Here is a 22,976-nt window from a genome sequence, read left to right as displayed (position 1 = left end):
AGAGGGTTAGAAGCCTTTAAACAGCAACACAAGATAAGGTTTTCCTATTTTTTTAAGAACCAACACTAACCCTACCAATTTCCTATAGCATTTTCTCGTTCGCCTTTGGTTGCCTGGAAGAGAACGCTATATAGCGATAAGGCCGCCAAATTTAACTTTCTATTTTATTGTGCTATTGTATATGTATCTCTGTGAATTTTCTCTGTTGTGTACAATAAAAGTGTATTCATTCATTCAACGACTCATAATTTGGTTGAGTAATCTGTTAGTTAAGTCATCCCCTACTGCAGCAGATGGTAATATTAAGCGAGTCGTTGTTTTGAGATAATCACAACCTCAAAACATGTGTCTAACAGATCATGTCCATCATATCAGAGAAAAAAAAAATACATTTTCACTAAGGCGAAACATATACTCGTACAACCACTGGGCAGTATAGTATATGGAAATGAAGGTATATCTGGAAACTGCTGATTGGAAATCAATAACATACAGGTACATTTCCACGGCAACTTGGCTATACAATTCGTATTAGTGATTGCAAAATATCTATTGCGTATAAGAGAGATTTTAGAACTAAATAGTGCAGTAATTGCGAGCCGTCGCGCCCGAAGACGGTAACACAGTGAATTGCTCGGCTAGGCTAGGGGAGGGGAGGGCGCCAGGCTCCAGGGCCGTAGCTTACATAACGCTGAGAAAAGCGGATGTACAACCCCGGCGATTCGCTGTCCCTCTCGCACATTATTAGGTCGGAGGTGGATTGGATGGAAATCAAAACAATTATAAACACAAAAGTTACTTTCTTTGTAACATTAATTCAATTTCCTTTGTTACCTGAAGCGTCAACCGCTTGTAAGTAAAAGACGTCCAGTCCCAAATTAAAACGAACTAACTCATTAGGCAAACATCTACTATCGGTCATTAACCATAAGATCTAATTGGGACATTACTTCCATCCCTTAAAGCGGTATTATTCTAATATTGTTGACGTCCTTGTTTTCTTTCTAATCCTTATTTTGAGACGCTTAACGACAAACACGCTATTTAAAATAAAACGGTCGTTTTTAAATAGTAATGCGATGGAAGCAATCCAATTGAATTTTATCTACCGTAGGCTTCACAATGACAATGTTTTCATATTGAGCCTTCATTATCTCACAACTGAGGTATATATAATAAAGAAAATTGTTAGGTGTCCTGAATTGATGGAATTTGCAGATGGAAGGCAAAGAAATTGTAATTTTACGTCGGGAAACTTCTCCTCGGTTTAACAATTCCCTTTTGAGGATCTTTCAATTCACGTCACATTGCTGAAATGCAAAGTGAAGATTTGCAGACATCTTGATACGGACAAAAAGCCTTAGAAGAACAAGTTATTATAAATATGTAAGTTATCATAAACGTCACTGTTTTTATAAAAAAAAATATCAAAATTTAACTTGTAAAATCCATTTTGAGCGTATTATAATGGGATAGGTATGTTCAGTGATTTAAATAACTTAGAGCATGGAAGCCCGTATCATCAAAATTCAAATTCGAAATTCAAAATTCCTTTATTTCAAGTAGGCCTAATATAAGCACTTTTGAAACGTCAAGTCTGTCTATGTGTAGTGACTCTACCACAATAATACTCATACAAAACACAACAATACCATCAGTCACAATACCTACATATTTTATAAATGCTAAAGCGTGTTTGTTTGTCCTTACTTTACACCCTGTCTAAGCAACCAATCGACCTAATTGTTGGATTAGTTGAAGGGATGGAGACATTGATATAAGCAACTTTTTCTCCCAGAAACCAAACGGTTCACACGGAATTTGTAAACAAGCTGTAATGAACGCGGACGCAGAACGCGCGCAAAAGCTAGTATATATAGGACATATACTAGCTACTAGGACATAGGATATATTAAAGACTACGTTCAGTGATTTCAATGCCATAGAGAATGGGAGCTCCGATCATCAGTCGCAATTATTGCATAAAACACGTGCGACTCGATTGCGTCAACAGAGTCGCCGGGAAAGCGGTCGCAACGTGCACGCCGCATTACCTCTCCCCGCATCGTACCGATGGCGCTGACATTTACGTAGTGAGCCTCGCGCCGCGGCCTAGACGCGCGTCTGTACCCGCCTTTAAATACACCACCGAAATTCGAACGCATTTTATTTATTTCGCGACACAGTTAAGGTGAATTATTAATTATCAGTTTCGAATTTAACAGTGATTTATTTTTGTTTTTTTTTCTGATTTAAAAAAGGAAGTTCTGTCAAGTTTTTTTTTAATGAAATTTGTTGGAAGTGGATGCTTGACTTTTCCCGGGATTGCTATAGCAACGGATGACGTCAAGTTCAGGGGCGGTTGGTGCATTTTCGTTCGATAATCACCCTTCGTGCTGCTTTGTTCCAGTTTCATTTTTGTTTACATTTTGGATAAAAAGGTTTGTGTTTTCACGGATTTATTAAAAATCACTAGCATAATGAATATATCATTGGTCTTGTGATTCACAATGACTTGTTACTGAGTAGTTAATTGAGCTAAATGCATTAGTCATTATGTGTGATTAAGGTGTTCTTTTTTATTAACTAAGTTAAGGTACATGTAGTATTTCTTTCGCAACTTAAATTACGTTACTCTTCGATATATGGAAGTGAAAGGCGTCGCTTTAAAAGGAGCTTTATTCGTTCATCAGTAAAAGTATATAATTATATTTTGCTTTATAAATATAAACATATAAATATATTATATATTTATATATTTATTAATATATACTTGTTATAACTATAAAAATATGTATATAATTAAAGGCTATGATCCAAATGTTTTGATTCTGACCCAAATAAAAATGAATTGTTTCAATATTTTGAGGTAGAGTGGAATATAAAAAATCACGAAAAACCTAAACAAAATTGGTTAATTGGGTAGGTTTGTCACTTTGTGGTGACATTTGACGTATTTTTTTTGTACATGCTATACAATCTCACGGTGACAAATAATTGCAATGATTGTGAAAATTGGTTCAAACAGACGATTTTTATTGGATATTGACGAAAATATATTGAAATTATTTGAGAGCAATGTAAATTTTATATATTAGTGATGAGAAATAAATGGCTTTTTTATTTTTATTTTATTATTTTATTATTAAAATTATTTATATTCGAAAATAATGAAAAACTATTTAACGCTAGTCACAAAAAAATTTAATACTCGACGTAAATAAAAAAAAAAAACAGTCAAAAAACATTTATTTGAATTATTAACCCAAAAACTATAAATCAGTTGTTTTTTTATGTATGGGTCACTAATGCAAAGATGTATTGGGGACAACCAGCGAGATTTCAACCTGCACTAAGTTGACCCACATGAAGCTCATCAAACAAAAACTCTTGTCTAATTTAACACGTCTAAAAATGTTGTTAGGAAAAAAAAAATTGTTTAATCAGTTTCATTATAAAACAATACCTAGACTAAGAATTAAGAGTTTAAAGTTTCCAAATATTTTAAGGTCTCGCACTTTCTGCAATCAATCTACAATCTATCTCTGTAACAAATTTCAGCCAAATCAGTTCAATCGTTGCGACGTGATTGAGTAACAAACATAAATACTTTCGCCTTTATAATATTCTAGCTTCTGCCCACGTCTAAAGCTTCGCTTGTTAACAATTTTTAATCTTGCCACTGGAACTATTTGAGAGATCTGTATAAAAAGAACATTTCCTTTCCCATAGCATAGGTGACATGCATACCAAATTTCAAAACTGTCTGCCCGCGACTTAGCTCTTAAACAATTTTAAATTTTCCCTCGGAACTACTTCGGGATCAAAGGTAGCCTATGTTCTTTTCGATGTCAAAGGCTACATGCATGCCAAATTTCATCCAAATCCGTTCAGCCGTTTTTGCGTGATTGAGTAACAAACATCCACACTTTCACATATATGATACTAGCTGTTGCCTGCGTTTGATTTTGTTTTTTGATGTGACATTCAATTTAGCTGTAGTTCTAAAAAAAATTTAAAGTATTCAGTATCGCTAAGCCTTAAATGAGGGGTTTGCTGCTTTCCGCTGAGGAGTTCTGTCTCCAACCACATTCAGATCTACACAAAGTTTGGGCAAAATTAAACACATATTACAACCTCTATAGTACAAAAATAATTATTTAAATCGGTTATAATATAACATCCCCTCTTCCAAAGACACCGAGCTGAATGTTGGGATAAAAAGTATCCTATATTACTTCTAACACTTCCAAGAATATGTGTACAAAGTTTCATGAGGATCCGTTAAGTAGTTTTCACGTGAAAGCGTAACAAACAAACTTACATTGTAATTTATAATATTAGTAGGGATTAGTAGGATATCTGTATCATCTCACTGCAAGACACCAGGCGGGTTTTTATCCCTATGTTGTCAATATCCCAATAACTCGCACGAAGCGATTTGCATCTTCTTCTCTTATAAGCATGGCTGGGGTTTGGAAAACCCTTTCGAGTTCTGTCTTTCCTAATTCTTACAACCTGGGTATCTTTTTAACAAGAGTGAATAAGCATCTTCTAGGCAAGCGCGTCCCATCTTAGGCCACATCTATACTTTCCATCAGGTGAGATTGTGGTCAAGCGCTAGTCTATTATAGTTAAAAACAAAATCCTATACAGATGTTGAAACATGGATAAACAAACCATGTAAAGATAAGTAGTGTATTTTTTTAAACGTAACTCCACTCACACGTGCGCTTCGCTCCGATACCAGAGCATCCTCAGGAAGTCTGGATATCTCGACTTTTCAACGCACAATTTCAAAGTAATTCTTTGCAATTGTGCTTGCTAAAGTACTTAACACCTGCTTCTATCCAATGTTGTATGCTGTGCTTGTTAAAGTAAGTCAAATAGGGGTACTATTTAACTTAATTCTAAAGAGCAAGTTTACATTAGCTGAACCATAAAAAAATAGCTGAATTTTCATAACACTGTGAAGTTAGAACAGTAAATATTTTATACTAGGTGTTGCCCACCTTTTTCGTCTGTGGTAAATACTTTTTAAAAATCCCGTGTGTACCATTGGTTGACTTTACAGTTATTCATTGTAAAGTCAAAATCTCCTGAGGATGCTCCTGTTTCGGAGCGAAACGTGCGTAGGGGGTACATTGCCGAAGATCGTGTTGGTGTGGAGTATAACGATAGAAGAAATTATAAATAACACCATACAGATCCTCCTGCTTTTCGCGAATTATAGCAAAAGAGGCTTAACATTCATAATATACCACTGCTTTTCCTGGTATAATAGGAGTGGCCTATTTGAATAGTTCCTTTTAACGCCCATTAAAAACCAAAATGTTTGTAGTAGGTACATTTTACGTTTGACGAATCATTTAGTTAGCACGCACGCTGATATAAAAACACGATATCATGGTTTACAAAAACAGCTATTTCAGTCTCAAATCTTATTCATACTATATTAAAGTATAACTTATGTTACTTTAGGACAAAATAGCTTCCTGATGGTGAAAGAATTATTAAAATCGGTTTAGAACTTTCAGAGTTTATCGATTACAAGAAAAACTAACCAAAATTATTTTCCACTTTAAACTGTAATGTTAATAGATGACTATAATTCTGAAACAAAACGTTAACAATATAAAAATAATACTGTTTAAAGCGATGATAGTAGCACCCCAGTTCCTAGGTATTGTATTACACAATAACTAAAAGTCAGACAAGTCCCATCAGGGCTGCCGCAGACGTACAAGGACGCATCTAACAATGAATCACACTAGAATTACGTGCTTACTGGATCCAGCATTGTTAGACAATACTATACCTAGAAGAAAAGATATGGTAGATAGATCTAAATGTATACAATTACAGTCTGGTTAGACTAGTCATGAGTCTGTCGTAGTGAGAAACTGAGCATAGCTCTCTCCATCGCCCACTGAGTTAATCTCTCAGCTTTCTGCATCCCCATTTTAGTTCAGCTTGGCTTCTTAATGGTCAAACACTGGATACGGTGGCCACAAGCCTCCACAAGCAGCATAATGTGAGGACATGACGTCGTGTTATTCTTTAGATTTTACTAAAAACCCTATAATAGATACTTAAGGAAATAAGTTAATAACATTTACTAAGTATTACTGTTAGTAACATTTTTTCACCAATCCTATATGACTGAAAACTACATCATACTCATTATCACATCGATTGCCGACCCACTACAGCAAGGCTCTCCTTGCACAATGAGAAGGGTTTAGACCGTAGTCCACCACGCTGGCCCAGTGCTGATTGGTGGACTCCACACACCTTTGAGAACATTAAGGAGAACTCTCAGGTGTGCAGGTCTCCTCATGATATTTTCTTTTATAGTTGAAGTAGGTAACTGTAGGTTTTAAGTAATCGGGCATAGTAGCATGCGAAAGCGATCCTGTGGTGTCTCGGTATGGCGTAGACGGTTCCGCTGGGTTTTAGTGGGTATTCTGGTCTCGTGTCAGCGAGTCCCATATACCCTTCCGGAAACAGGTTAGCTATTTCTTACCTGTCTCCGGGAGGGATGCGTCAATGCATTTCCCAGCGCAAAAAAAAAGGTTTTAAGGAATCAAAATATCACTTGCTTCAACGGTGAAGGACCTGCATGCCTGAGAGTTCTCCGTAATGTTCTCAAAAAGGTGTGGAGTCCACCAATCCGTTTTGGCCAGCGTGGTGGACAGCGGGGTGGGTTCATATGATGACGATGATGATGAAGTAGGTAGGTGGTATTTTAATTGCTTAAAACTCACATAGCTTAGAAAAGTTAGAGAGAGATAAGAACTCGGCCGCCCGAAAGTGAAGCTGAAGTCCTAGCAACTTGGCTATCGCCTATATCACCTATGAATATATATTTTTTCTTTTTATATATAACCTACCTACATAACATAACTGAGGTTGTATGTCGCAGAGTCTCTCGTTTATTTTTGTATGTATTTACGCAATCTTGGACATATTTGTCGTATGAGTCATAGGTCGTAACTATTTAATTATCACTTCTAAGTACCTACATATGAAGGTTACGTTTAACTTGCTGACCGAGATGGTAGTAAAGTAGCATAAGTTACTCTTCGAGGGATATAGCTTCTATCTTTAAGTAAAATAGGATCGATAACAGTAACAAAGAATCGATTAAATATTTTATTTATCGATATATGATTTATGTATAATGTAAAACGTATTTTTATTTATATTCAAAGTAATATTGGTATTTATTTTCATTAAATAAAACTTCCGCCATGACTGAAACGCCGAATTCAAATGACGTCACGACATTATTGTGTACCGCTGGAACTTTGAAAATAGCTGCATATATCAAGTACTGTGTGAATACAAACAAAAATCTATAATCTTAAAGTATGGAACTAGGACTTACTGATAAAGCCCTAATTTGCTAAGAGACAAGTACGGCCACCTGGAAAACGTTCTCGCGGAAACTATTTAAAAAAATATTATTTTCAATTTTATTTTTGCAAAAAAAATATATTATATCAAATAGTATATACTTCCTAACATCATGGAACAGTTTTTTTTTAAATAAGTCATCATGTTAAAAAACGGATGCCTCCGACTTTCTGATTTTCCTTTTTTTTACTGTTAAAGAGAACTTAAACATAATGCAAATTTTTTTTAGACTTACATAAGAATTTAAGCTATATATTTTTTAATGTATAAAATATATATATCATAATACAATCTCACAGTGGAGCTGCTTGCTTCTTGTCATTAATCGTATAGAAGTAATAGAAGCTTTATTGAAGATATTTTTCATAGATTACTTAGGAATCATATTATGAAAGCATATTCTTGTGGAATTACTTCTGTACCTTTAGCAGACCATGTGCAGATGTTACCAACTTATGACCTACTAACTTATATTAAGGATATAATTATTAATTATTCCGTATAATAAGACTATAAAGTAATCCATTACATTGTTATTTACTATTTTATCGAAAAGACTCATAGGTTTAATGAATGAATCAAATGCTAGGTAGCACGTATTTCGTGTTAATTGAAAAAAATACATTAGTCATAAATCAACGCAGATACAGTCATTTTGTTCTCGTATTTATATTTTCCACAACCTTATAGTTTTCCTTGACTTATTTGAATATCTATTCCTATACTTACCGTACCTTTATTATTTTAGTATAAATAAAAAGGATTCTGATGTCGATATTTTTATTTCTCTCATTTTTTTTTAAATTTATCCTTTAATTTTTGTTATCAAATGATTTAGGTAGGTACTTCTGCAAATAACTTCGTTATTCAATGTAGCTTTTTAAGAGGTTTAAATACCTACCACCAACCCGTATTGGAGCAGCGTGGTGGGTCCATGCTCTGAAACCGTTATTCCATGAGTAACGAGGGCTGTGCCAACCATTGGGACGTTTATAGGGTGCTGATGATAATTCGGAAACCTTTAGGCAATTTTGTTTAATATAATAGGCACGTCCTTATTTGTACCTATTGATTAATAATTTTTTTACGCATGGTTTAGGAAAAAATAAATATGGCGGACAGTAGGTAGGTCAGGCTTTAAAGAATTATATATTATTGTATTTATCATCGCATTGCTATCATTAAAAGCTGGGTGGGCGACACAACGCGGTAGGTCGTGGTAAATTATGTACAATATATGATAGTTTATTCGGGACAAAACTTATCAGAAGTTGTACGTTGAAGAAGTCGCAGATAGCGCTAGTATTCATATCTTTTGTATAGGATTATTAAATCCATATACCTACCTACTTAGCGGTTACATCGCTTTTACACCGCTTTTATAATTCTATAAGCTTTGAAAAATAATCTGTTTGCGCTCGTATCATAGGTATTTGTGATGTAAATTCAAATTCAAATTCACAACTTCTTTATTCATGTAGGACTATCACAGGCACTTATGAAGCGTTCATACATATAATATGTTTACATAATTCTAACGAAGTTATCACCATCCCGGTGATAATTTCGTTCGCCAACTTAAACCTTAAGCTACGTGGGTTCCAAAAGCGCCCTGGTCTAAGAAGAGCCCACAACAAACTTAGCCGGATAATTTTTTTATTGTTATCACCATCTCACAGTAAATTTATATTACGCTATGAAGTTAGAGCAATTCACATCAAAGCACTAGATTTTATTTATTATTTTACAGTCTCCTATGATACGTATATCTACATTTCTTTTATTGTAAGGTCCATTTATTGTAAGGCCAGCTACTCATTGAAAAGTATTATATATTACCGGTGCCCTGCGACTTCAACCGCGTATGGATCAACCTTAAAAGATAGACATATGTTGCCACGAGCTATTTAATTTGGCATTTTTAAAGAGAAACGATTCCGTCTTACATTATTTTTACGTAACTTTAACCATTGATGCACGCATCGCAATCTCTCAAAAGGAATTTTTTTTCCGGTTTTTTCAACATTTTTCATTCTTCGCTCCTATTGGTCGTAGCGTGATATTATATAGCATATAGCCGTCCTCGTAAAATGAACAATGCAACACAAAAATAATTTTCATAATCGGTGCAGTATCTAGAGATTACCCCTCCATATATCTATTCTAATATTACCTCTTTATAATACATATTAGTATAGATATCAATAAATCCCAGTAAAATTTCCGATTACTAAGCTCGGATATCTATTTGCAACAACAACCAAAAAACCTGCCATAAGAATTCTCATACGCATTTGTATTTCGTAACCGCTATTAGCACCAATACTTAGTTTGACTTACTTACTTTGCTACGTAAAAATAAACTTTAATGCATAACATGCAAAGCTTATTTTAACTTTCATTAAGGCTTTTAAGGTGTTATTATGCACTAACAACTGCCAAGCAACATTGAACTCTAAGCACTAATAATAAGATTTATTTTAATGTGTTATTTTGCATTCAAATTTGCCATGTAATATTATACTATAGAGTAGCATGAATAAGGTCGAAAGTCTCTTTTGTGTTTATTAGAGATTTGGTCGAGGCCTTATTACGTAATGCAGATATGTTGACATCGTACAACCGATGGTGCGTGGATGGTGGGAGCGCTCATACCATATTTTATTCTCGCATTGAACTTGTATTTAAATTATTTTATACTACTTTACAAAACTAACTAAGTTCTATGAGCACTCGTTTACAGTGCAAGCCATAGCGCTATGGAATGCGCTCCCAATAGACATAAGGCAGTCTAAGACACTTTGTATTTTTAAGAAAGCTGTCAAAAACCACTATAGTTTGCATTGAAGACGACTTGTAATAGTATTTACCGTTGTTAATGTATTTATGATATGCTATAGTATATATTAGTTTATTATTATTTTTTATTTTTTAATATTTAATTTATTATGTATTATTTTATTTGTGTAATCTAGTTTAAGTATTAGTATGTAGTTATTAGTATGTATTTTTTTTTAATATGCACAACCTGCAGTATGTTATCCTTTTGTTTTCCTTATCCTAAGGTTGCCTGGAAGAGATCGCTACAAAGCGATAAGGCCGCCTTTTGTATACTTCTTCTGTCTGTGTTTTCTTTTATTCTTTTTTTGTATTTTTATTTGTGTGCAAATAAAGAGTATAAATAAATAAATAAAACTGTAGCAAACTATATTTATTAAACGCGGACGTTTAGTAAGGGTTTTTAGAAAGTTAATATGGTTTTCTTATTTCCGTTTTTTAAAGATTTTCTGTCGACATTACTTATAGCTTTTATACAATTATATTCAAGAACTTGCTATGAAACAAGGGCCAGTGCAAAATGCAAAAACGTCATTTTTCAGTCTGTTTAAGAGAACGAAACTTATACTGCTTTTTATGCACTTGTGCATAAAAATATAAGTAGTAAAGTATATCTTATGGCGTAAGAAAAATTAGGACTTATTATATAAGAAATTTCTAAAATCTGGCATTTTATCTAGCATTTTCCATGTATTTCCTGTAAAAGTCTCCGAACTAAGTCTATAACTTCGTGTAGGGCGATAAAAAAAAAATAAAAGGTAAATAAGTACCTACTTATTATAGCACTGTTTCATTTTCTCAGCAAAGAATATCTTTAAAATCAATTTTATCCTCAACTAACTTATCCATTGTCTAACTATGGTTACATGTCTGGGATAAAATGTTTGCACTTGCGGTACAATCTAAAAATATATTGTTTTACGAAGTTTTGAAATGCCGCAAGTTTGAAGTTGATACGTTACTAATTAAAAAACTGCAATCAACTAAATCAAGTAGGTTATGGAAAGAGAGGAATAATGTGTAAACGGCTCAGCACACACATAGAACCTCTAAAGCATTGCATATATTATATTATATTGTATGTATCATCACCGTTTCATCGTGAGTATAAACTCCGTCCGTATAAATAATCCTGTGCATTAAAAAACCTACATTTCCATGCATCCACACAATGAAGGGTACAGTGTAACAAAGAGTCATAGTAACCGCACAATAAAATTTGACCTCAATCACGTACTCACGTTAGCTGTGACTCGCGGTACTGAATGGTAAACGCATCGCAAAAAAATGTCTACAACCAATACGTGACTCTACGATTCTATAGGTAATGTACTGTATTTGCGAGTGTTATTCAACTACGCGTACCTACCAATCGTTTAACCATAACGGAAATTAACTGCCTCGATGGTCTGTTGGTTAGCATGTTCAACTAAAACAGGTCCCCGCTTAGATTCCCGTGTCACGTCAAAATGTTGTCGTCAAATGAATTTTCGCTAAAGGAATTATCAGTGCGATGGGTTAGGAAATGAAACTTGTACACCTCCGTGCCTCAGGGAGCACGTTAAAGACGGTACGAGTTAATATGACTTAAATGTGATATTAATTGTTAAAGCCCGCCACCCGCGTTGGAGAAGCTTAATGGGTCCATGCTTTAAAAAAAATCAAGATTAATTTATTTCAAGTAGGCCTGATATAAGCACTTTTGAAACGTCAAGTATGTCTGTTTTATGTGACTTTGTGACCACAGGTTCAGAAGGCAGTTTTTACCGAAAAGAAGATGGCCGGGAACTCAGCAGTTTCTCTATTCCAACATCGTTTTACAATTTAACAATCATTGTTCTATCTTGTTTGAGAAGAAAGCGGAGAGGCTTGCTTCCAAGCAACCCTTTTATTAAGAAATTCATGAAATTTAGCCATCTTAATGTTGTATTAAATGAGTTTTTATACACTCTTTCAACTTATGTAAAGGTAATTCTAATATTACGTTCTCAAAGGTATGTGGAGTCCTCCAATCCGCACTGGGCCAGCGTGGTGGACTACGGCCTTAACCCCTTCTCAGTGTGGGAGGAGACCCGTGCCCTGTAGTGGGCTAGTAATGGGTCGATATGATGACAACTCTTAAGTTGACTTTATAATGACATACTTTTAAACACTTAGGTACACTTACACGTAGAGTCACGTATTGGTTGTAGACATTTTTTAATACTTTTACGAGTTATCTAAAAAGATACCTGGCATCGATATCTTCCATGACTCACCCACAGCTTTTAGAAAAAAACTCACCGAACACTTATCGGTGAGTTAAATTTTGCGTCAATTTTTTTGTCAGATTAAGTTTACATGACGCTTTGTCAATGCTCTGTGCACTTGTCACTGACGTTCATATCAGTCCATGTTTTTGTGTGTGTGCTATGTTTAAAAAACGTGTAATATGCATGTTGTTAGTGCTCTTAATAAATAAATAAAATAAAATAAACATTAATAGCCCCTATAAATCAGCACATTGTGAGTACCTACTCGTATCTCGAACTACGTAGCAGATTAATAAACGTCATAAACTTTGCCACAGTAAATCGGAAAAGTTTGAAAAGTTCGAAGTAACTGAAGCGGACAGACATCTTGCTGCTAAAGGAAAACGCCTGATACTTATTGACAAGATTGCGTTTTGTTGTTATTTCTCATCGACTTCCCTCAGAAGGTCCAAGTTCCGAATGGATGATGACTATAGCTTTTCATGCGATTTTCCGACATATTATGCTTGGAAAAAGGTCATCACAAAAAAAAAGTGTGTGGGTGTAACCTTTACGCGCGATTTAATTAAAATTTAATAATTTTGTGTAGAAAATTTAAGGTTAGATAAGCACATGTCAATATAACCTTGTCATTGAATATTATAGAATGTCGCAATCGTCAGAAAAATTATTAATAATTTTTTTATTACAAAAGTAATATTTAGAGATTTTCAAAAAACTTTGCAATTTCATTTTTTTTTCAAACTGTTGAATTTTTATTCACTTTGCTATTCGCAATTGATCCGTTTGTAAATATGGGAAATAAAATATAGCATAAGTCAAGAAGCGTGGAGTATATGACATACCTATATTTGCGACCAATCTGACGTACTGTGTAGTTATCCTTATTAAACCAACTTTCATCGTTACTAAGCAGGTGCTTTCGGCCAAGTCACATCTCAGGAACTGGTAAAATTGGTAACAATTAAGAACGGCGCCTCCAGTGTCATCGACGCAATTACCGGGGTTAACAAAGTGCCATCTGCTAAAAAATGACATCTGCGTGGTATCGGAAGTACGCTTGAATGCAATTTGTGTCTTAGCAAATAGGTACATTTGTTTTTTTTACTAAGAAATGTCGTGTCGTCGGATTAATACGTGACTGTACTGCTTACCCTTAAAGTTTTGTATAACTCGTATATGACGAGGACTTTTTCACTCTATGGTCAAAAACTAACTCTGTGCACGAAACTAGCTTGCAAATAGGTTAAATTAGTAAATAAAAAAAATAACATAACCAAAATGGTTGATTTTTTAAACATTTTTAAAAATAAAACTAAAAAACAGGACCTACTTCAGCTAGGGGTAAAATATAAAACCGTACTACAAATTTACGTTAGGGGCAACTTCGTAATTTTGCTGAATCGTCGTATGCGGATTACCTCTTTTGAATTTTTTTTAAATTGGAAAAAACTTCCACCCTCCGCTTGCGGCGCTTTTGAATGCCCAAGCAACCAGCGGTCAGGGCTCCAGAGTGAGTAACCTCCTCACAATACGCAGTCGTTTCAGAATGCCTTCTGTATCCGACCCTTGATCCAACAACCAAGCGAAAGCTTCTTAAGATGTTGGTCGAAGCTTTTCGCGAGAAGACCATTGACTGAAACGACGATAGGAACAATAGCGGTCGACTCAACATTCCACATGGCGGTAATCTCGTGAGCAAGGTCTATATAGATACTTTTAGACTATTTAGATACTTTTTCCTTTTCAGCTTTCTCCAGATTATCGCCATGTGGAATAGTAATGTCAACAATTATTGCACGGCGCACTGATCGATCGACTAGCACTATATCAGGTCTATTAAGGATTACTTAAACGAAAAAATAGCTTGGGTGTGAATTGCTCTAGTTACATAGCTAAATAAATTTACTGTGAGATGGTGATAACAAAAAAAAAATTACCCGGCTAAGTTTGTTGTGGGATCTTCTTAGACCAGTGCGCGTTTGGAACCCTCGTAGCTTTGGATTTAAGTTGGCGAACGAAGTTATCACCAACCCCTTACAATTATGTAAACATGTATGTGTGAACGCTTCATAAGTGCCTGTGATAGGCCTACGTGAATAAAGGAATTTTGAATTTATAATTAGAATTTTATTAGCTGTAATATACCTGTCAGTGATAATCGTTCCAAAATAAAGAGTATATAAGCTCATAATACTCTATAACACCTTTAACGGACAATAGGTAGGTACCAAGGTCTAACAGGTATGCACAGAACCTACGGCTATTAAAAGCTAGTAAATAGTATAACCAGTTAGTATAATATTACTTGTTCAAAACTTGTTTTATGTGGCCGAGTCACTATGTTAACAGAAGTCTGTTAATTGAGTCTCTAGCTCGGAACTATTTAGGTGCATTAATCATCATCGTCCTCATCCTATCAACCCACTATGGGGCAAGGGTCTCCTTCCACAATGAGAAGGCTGTAGTCCATCGCCCTTAGCCCCTCCTCAGTGTATGAAGAGACGCGTACCTTGTAGTGGGCCGGTAATGATGAAGCAAAATTTTCATAATATATCATCGAATTCCACAAAGAAACGCCTGCTTCTATCCAATATTTAAAAACAACACAGTGAATGCATACACTAAGAGTCTTAATGGCATTTAACCTCGTTAACCCTTAGTATTATCGAGTGGGGTCCCACTTCATAACTTTGAAGATCAGTGGAGTAAGTTTAACTGAACCACAGGTTAATAAATAGTCATTAATAGTCCAATTTGAAGCGATGATAGCGCATTGGGCAGGAGCTTGGAAAGGTGAAGGAAAACATCGTAAGGAAACCTGCATGTGATGTGTGTCTCAAAGGTGGCTGACCTAGTGCGGTTTGGTGTCCCTACGGCCTTAACCCCTTGTCACTGTGCGAGGAGACCCGTGATGTGATGACCAATAATGATGATGATAATAATTATCAAACTATTTCCCATGGTCTCTATAAAAGCCCTCTAAGAAAAAGAAAACTTTGGGTTTCTCGGAATCGTTTTGGAATGCTAAATCGCTAAGCGGCACGTCTGGCGAGCCAAACGCGAGAAAATCCTGAATTCCAAGTATGGAAATCACCCCAGCCGATCGGACATCAGTCTTTTAGTAGATAATATTGAGAGATAAAAGATTTTTCACAGTATGTCCACGTGAATCTACCGCAAGTCGTGGTCTAATCAAGTTAAAAGTTAAAAGACCAGTATGCAAACCAGAATAAGTACATACCTACTGTCATAACGCAAGTCCATCCATTTAATTCCGTCATCCATTTAATTCCATCCATCCATTTTGATTAGTAGTAAAGCTTCTTGTGACAGATCTCCTCCGGGGAAGTTATAACAGGTACCTACGCCTCAGGTTAATGAACACAGATCGGCTTTTTGCAAAACGTGTTCCTTGCATGCCCTGCGAAGTTTTGCTCCGTTTATAAGCGAAGGTTCTCCATCAGTTGGTCATATGCTTAAAACATCAATCTGCAACAATGATGAGCAGAATGCGCGGAAGCTCCAACAATATTTTGAAAATATTAAGCAATAAATGGGAAAACCCCTTTATGTAGCACTGGGTTGGTACACACTCACACACCAAGTGCTCAAGACTTACCTTAGAAGATTCCTAATTATTTATTTTTTATAGGTTTTTTTTTTTAATTTATAATATAGTGAATTAGATAATTGTTATTGTTGTAGCTATGGATTTTTATCTGAATTAAACGTTAATATTATTGTTATTTTAATACGTCAATTATTGACTGCTGATTGGCGCAATGGGCAACGACCCTGTTTTCTGCTTCCAAGGCCGTGGGTTCGATTCCCACAACTGGAAAAATGATTGTGTGACGAACATGAATGTTTTGTCAGCGTCTGGGTGATGGCGATGTGTGTATTGTTGTAGTACATTAGTACTAAACGAAACATCAATACTGTATTCCTGCTATGAATAATACAAAAAAAGGAGGATATTCACTTTCAGATGACGCAAAACTCTCAAACAATTTTATAAAGGCCTATATCTTTGTGAGTACCGCCCACTAACCTATATTGTGCTTAGTTACCAGGGAACTGTGTTCATGTATAGAAAGGTAGGATTTTTAAATTATTCTACCATTTAAAGCGAGTTGGCGTTTGACTGCGCACTCTAGATTAGCATATGATGGTAAGAAAAGATGCGGTTCGATTTCGGAAGAAATATGGCAGTTTATTGAACTTAGGTAAATTCTTTTTATCTTTGCAGCTAAGGTAAGCGAACTGATAACCTAGTAATCAGGGTTTCGGCCTCTCTTTAGGGGAATGAGTTTCATTCCCAGCCCCCCCAAGTTTTCAGAGCTAAGTGCGTTATATGCAAAACTTTAGCACTTGCTTTAACGGTGAAGAAACCGTCGTCAGGAAACCTGCGAGTTCTCTTTTATGTTCTCAGAAACCTGTAAAATCCGCTATTCGCTATTGGAAAACCCTGAGAGGAGACTCGTAAATGATGATAAGGTAATGATATAGCTTTGATTAGAGGCCGGAGCCACCCAGACCACCCATTTACTTGAGACAGGAACTCCCAATTCCCACAGCCTCATCATTCCGCTACGTCAGCGCGGTCGTCAAGAGGTAAACGATAACGATTGGAGGTGTTTATAACATTTCTTCAATAAATCGTGCTCTAGTCAGGCTTTAACAAATCTCGCGTCATTTGTACATGTTAAAACGGATTTAAGAACATACAGAACCCGCATTCAGCCATTATTGCATGCTGATAACATTTCATTGTATCCAAAAACAGTGAAAACGCCACGCGCACTTCACACTCGCGGAATGTTGCTTGCTCACAAACTTTCATTTCAACCTTCAATCCCGCCTAGGTAACCGTCTGGTACTCCTATTTTGTAAAACGAAGTTCTTCGGTAATTTTTTCACCTTTAAGGCAATTATGCTCTGGAACAATCTGCCTGCTGAAATCCGTCGAAGTAATTCCCTTCCTATATTTAAGAGTCGTCTGGAGGACTACTACCTCTCTTTGAGTAATGGCATTTGAAGTAGATTCTTTATTATTGTTTCAAATTATGTATTAAAATCTACTTATGTATATTATGTATGTTATATATTTATAAATATTATGTATATTTATTTAAATTATCTCCGTATTTGTATCTATACATTTTGGTATTTGTGTACATCTATCAACACTCTTGGCACTATCCCGTTCTCTTGCTGTAAGTCCTGTCTACAAAGGTTGCCTGTCAGAGATTGCTTGCAGCAATAAGGCCGCCATTGCATGTCTACATACTACATATGTACTGTATACTCCTTACGATTTCTTTTCCTGTATGTTATACGTGCAATAAAGTGTTTCGTGTTCTTCTTTTTCCATTTTACCCATTGTCTGGTAAACCTCTAAAACATTAGAGGTAAAATAATTACTGTCAACTGCTAAACGGTTTGAAGTAACTAACCGCCTGTTCGAGAAACACTACTAAAGTAGAGTGGTTTTTGTTGTTTCAATATTAGTCTTGTTAACGGTTTCTGAATGTTATTAATTTTGTGCATGTTAATTGCTGCCACCGATGGCTTAAACTGCTCTCCGAGGTATGAGGGTCCGGCAAATTTCCTAACTCCAGACTAGTCGTCGAACCGATGGACGTTCCTAAGGTGCTGGTTGGCCCCCAATGACGTAGACAAACGACATCGAGAGCGAGTCGCTGGGAGCCCCTGGAAACAAGAGACCCAGGACCGTTGATTATAGAACTTCCTATGAAAGGCCTATGTCCAGCAGTGGGCGTCAATCGGTTGAATTGATGATGATGATGGACTAGTGATGAGATCTTTTTCCAGAAAAATCCGTAATTTCCGACCTGGGATTTGAACCCAGAACCTAGCGAACCGTAATTGAACATGCTAACCACTAGACGAACGAGACAGATAGTAGGTACAGGTGTACAATTTTATATTAAAGTAATTTATATTTCCGACACTGTGTTTAAAAAAAAAAACAAAAATCTTATTGAGATCTAATAAAACAATACCTTGAAAAGTGGTCGTACCCTCGTCAACCCCGGGTTTCGGTCAGCACCGCCATTTTGTCACATCCCGGTTATTGCTACTTAAAATGTGTAATTTTGGATATAACGAACATTTAATAATTTATCATTATTAAACATTCATTATATAGTAATTGTGTGGTAGTTATTCGAATATGTGTTTTTATAGTAGGCAGAGATAAGGCCGCCTTTTGTATCCCGCTACTTGAAGAGTCTGTTTATTGACATGACAACGTCTCATAATTCGATGGAGCCGGCTGCACGCACGAAAAAACATGACATATGCGGCGTTACCTCGCTCTGCGGCGTTCCATTCAAGGCTTGAAGCGCAAGCGAGAGCGCGGAACGAGCGACAAAGAGGCACAGTCAGCCTTCGCGTTGCGTCCGCGTGGACAGCTTCTATACAATAATACATTTACATGTTTTCGGCAAGGATGAAGTGCAGTGAAAAGTGAATGTGGTGTCAATTGTTTATAGCAACGATAATATCTATCAAACAAATAAAATTAAAATTTTCTTTTGAAAAATGCAACCATACCATCAGTATTTTCTTACGACGTTGTCACGTTCAACTATCGTCAGTAAGCCGACTTTACAGACAACCAATTTTTTTATTTTCTTAAAATGCTGTAGAGTACAAACAAAGAGTATAAATAATTTATAAATCATATTTTTTACCGTTTTCCGTACTAGTTTAACGACGGATCACGTGGTGCAAGGTTCGACTCTGGAGTGAGTCAAAAACTGTAAGTAACTTATCGGGTGTTTCTGTATCCACATCCCCCATCCCTCGAAAATCACACGAAACCTTGGCCCCAGTTATTGTCGTTAAATCTAGATTACTAGCGAACCGATCCGGCTTCGCATAGAAGTAAAGTATATCATTATCTTTGTTTATTCTTTTCATATTATAAAAAAGTCCCTCCACCGCGTCGGTCTGTTTGTCTTGGCACAAGGTGAAAAACTACCGAACGGATTTCCATAAGGTTTTCAATAATGAACAGAATGACTCACGAGGAAGGTGTCTGTGTATAATTTATTATAGTTTGCTGAAAATTGGTTGGAATATAATGATGTTTTTTATTATTATTATTATTTAACTATTTATTTGTACACCACTATGAAGTTTAAGAAATAAAAGAAGAATATATACACATAGAAGGAAGTAGAATACCAAAGGCGGTTTTATTTCTTAGTAGCGAATTCTTACAGGCGACCTTAGGACAACTTGAGCGAGAGCGGACAGTACAGATTTTTTTTTGTTAAAAATAGGAACGGGAAAGTTTCGTTAGAGCGATAACGTTTAAGCTAATTCCAAGTCAAAATTCATTTATTTCAATTAGGCCTAATTAATAAGCACTTTTAAAACGTCTAGTCAGTCTGTTTGTAGTGACTCTACCACCGTTTCGGAAACTCAGCAGATTGCTCTTTTCCAACATCATTTTAAAGTTTAACAATCTTTAGAATTATTTTATTAATCAAGTTATACTTATATGTTTAAAACGCACATAGCTCATAAAAGTTAGAGATGCGGATCCAGGATCGAACTCAGTTCCCCCGAAAGGGAGGCTGAATTCCTAACCACTAGGATATCCCCGATTCACGTCTCTGCTATCATACTAGGTAATAACAAGAAGACAATGACGTCAAAAGACGCTGAACTGAAACTAGATCATCCCAGTAGAAAACTAACAAAGATCTGAAAAGACAAAAGGATTACGTAAAACCAAAGTACGTTTAATGAAGTATTTGCAATCATTTTTAAAACAGCCGAGACGTTGTCCTTTTAAAATTTTTAAACATACGGCTTGGAAGGTTTTCAAAATAAATGCCTGCATCTTTCACATAATTAATTATTATTTCTATTGTTTACTATTGGTTTTTCTTCTATAAATACTGTATAAAATATTATTATTGATAAATAATTTAGAAAAAATCTGACGTATTCGACGGGTGGCATTACAGATGATGTTGGTGGTATTTCATTTATTCTTTTTCATTTTTTTTTAAATTCTTAACAATGCTTAAAAAAATAAAAAAACACTATTAAAAATTTATTAAAAAAAATATTATTATCATTAATATGTACCCATAAAACAAAGCGGCCTTAACAATAAAAAGTTTTAAGTGGTTCAAATCCACCACGTTACTCCAATATATGTTGGCGCACTAACAACTATTACCTTACTTTCGTTAGTAAACTACTTATGATAAGGCATATACGGGATCGACGGTTAGCGTGATCTTTGGGTAAGGGAAAAATAACTGTCATTTTTTTTTATAAATATATAGACTAGGTGATGATACAGCCTAAGATGTGACGCGCTTGCTTAGAAGATACCTATTCACTCTTAATTTGAATGTACCATGATTACCTATAGGTTTCGGGAAAGACGAATAAGATCACTCCACACCTTTGCGGTGCGTATTAATAAATAAATATACTACGACAATACACACATCGCCACCTAGCCCCAAAGTAAGCGTAGCTTGTGTTATGGGTACTAAGATAACTGATGAATATTTTTATGAATAATATACATAAATAAATAGCAATATACATTTAATCACCCAGACACTGAAAAACATTCATGCTCATCACACAAACATTTTCCAGTAGTGGGAATCGAACCCACGGCCTTGGACGAGGCAGGGTCGCTGCCCACTGCGCCAACCGGCTGTCAAAGTACTCAGAAAGCGGGGTCGTGCAAACTGCGCCATTAGAAACGTAGAAGCAAAGGGCTTCGTACTTGTTGATGGTAAAAAGAAAATGGTTTAACCAAATCGACTAGCTCCAGAGTACACTCTCCAAATGTCTCTTACAATACATTAGTCAGGCAAATTTGCGACGATGTTCAAGACTTTAATGTACATTCAGTCACCCACTAAGATCTTACGTTACTTAAACATCGCAATCGGTTATTTAGTACGTTATCGCGACTAAGCAACACTCGAGCTATTGCGGTGAATTAATTAACTGTTTGTAATACAGACGTTGGGATCCTGATAAATGTGACAATAACTTTAAGCGTTTACGTTATCAGTTACCCTCTAAACTTTACAATGAGTAGGTACTATACGAGAATTCGTCTGGTACTTATTACATTGACAGCCGGTTGGCGCAGTGGGCAGCGACCCTGCCTCGTCCAAGGCCGTGGGTTCGATTCCCAAAACTGGAAAAAAATGTTTGTGTTATGAACATGAATGTTTTTCAGTGTCTGGGTGTTTATCTGTATAGTATAAGTATTTATGTGTATTATATTCACAAAAATATTCATCAGCTATCTTAGTACCCACGTCGTCGTTATTTTTTCTCCCCCTCTGAAATTGTCTTACATTTTTTTTATGAATATAATATGTAGATAACCGATACCGATCCCCACTGGGCAGGATGTTGGACTAATTAATGCCTTAACCCTTCTCATTGTGGGAGGAAATCAAAAGATTGTAAGATTTACACCTGTCACAAGCCTGTCGAAATCCCCCTGCCGTGCCCTGTAGTGGGCCGGTAATGGGTTGATGTGATGATATGTAGATACAAAGTGTTTTAAGCCCACGGATGTAGTAGATACTTTTTAAACTTGGAAGGGATTTCTAATAGCATCATTTATCAACTCAGCCCTTTCGGTTTTCAAATTAAGAAGGATTTAGGCTACCACACTACCAGTGGCGTGCACTTCATACATCCGCAAAAGCACTGCATACCCTAAAATTTTTGTATATCTCACCAGTGCGAACTATTTCTCCATTTTATGGCGCCTTACTTCTTTATGCATACTCTGGTCAAAAACCTTGTGCACGCCACTGCACACTACAAAGTGTGGATCGGAAGACTTCACAAGCTTTTGAAATCCCTATAGGGAACTCTCAGGCAGACAGGTTTCCTCACGATGTTGTTGTTGCTCGCGTTGAAGCAACTGATATTTCATAGCTTGAAAAGCTCTTCATAGATTAAAAAAACATGTAGTGTTTGCCGGATATGGAATTCAGTTCCCCGGGAGGGAGGACGAAGTCCTAAGTTACCTTTTCAGTTTGTAAAATGCATTCTCTTATTCATTAATTCTTGTAAAGAAGTAAATAATGCACAACTTCTATTCCAAATTTCAAGTCGATAGCATTAGCTGTTACTGAAATAAGAGATTGTGACAGACGGACGATAAGGGTTCGTTTTTATCATTGAGGCAACGAAACCCTACGGTAACGGAAATACGGAATGAAAATTAGTATTGGGGTCAGCTTATTACGTCATTACTTACGAACTATGAGAATATCAAAAGCCTTCTTTATTTGTATTGTACCAATTCATTTTCTGATAAAAGTTGTGCCTTGACAGCAAAATCACCTGGTCAAAAGTGTTGATAATAAATATAAATAAATATACTACGACAATACACACATCGCCATCATGCCCCTAAGTAAGCGT

General features: G+C 35.8%; 1 protein-coding gene across 7 annotated transcripts in view; it reads left to right on the top strand.

Annotated features, from left to right (window-relative positions):
• Positions 1-2,085: 2,085 nt before the first annotated feature.
• Positions 2,086-22,976, top strand: part of LOC120626659 (chaoptin) — a 103,429-nt gene continuing 82,538 nt past the window's right edge. For all 7 annotated transcript variants that reach the window (XM_039894262.1, XM_039894264.1, XM_039894259.1 and 4 more), the window contains exon 1: positions 2,086-2,441. The gene's annotated coding sequence lies outside the window, so the exon portion shown is untranslated. The remainder of the gene's footprint in view (positions 2,442-22,976) is intronic.

Source organism: Pararge aegeria, chromosome 10, assembly GCF_905163445.1.
Source record: "Pararge aegeria chromosome 10, ilParAegt1.1, whole genome shotgun sequence".
In the NCBI taxonomy this organism is placed as follows: domain Eukaryota; kingdom Metazoa; phylum Arthropoda; class Insecta; order Lepidoptera; family Nymphalidae; genus Pararge; species Pararge aegeria.
Note: the sequence above shows the minus strand (reverse complement) of the source record. Positions and strands in the feature narration are given on the sequence as shown.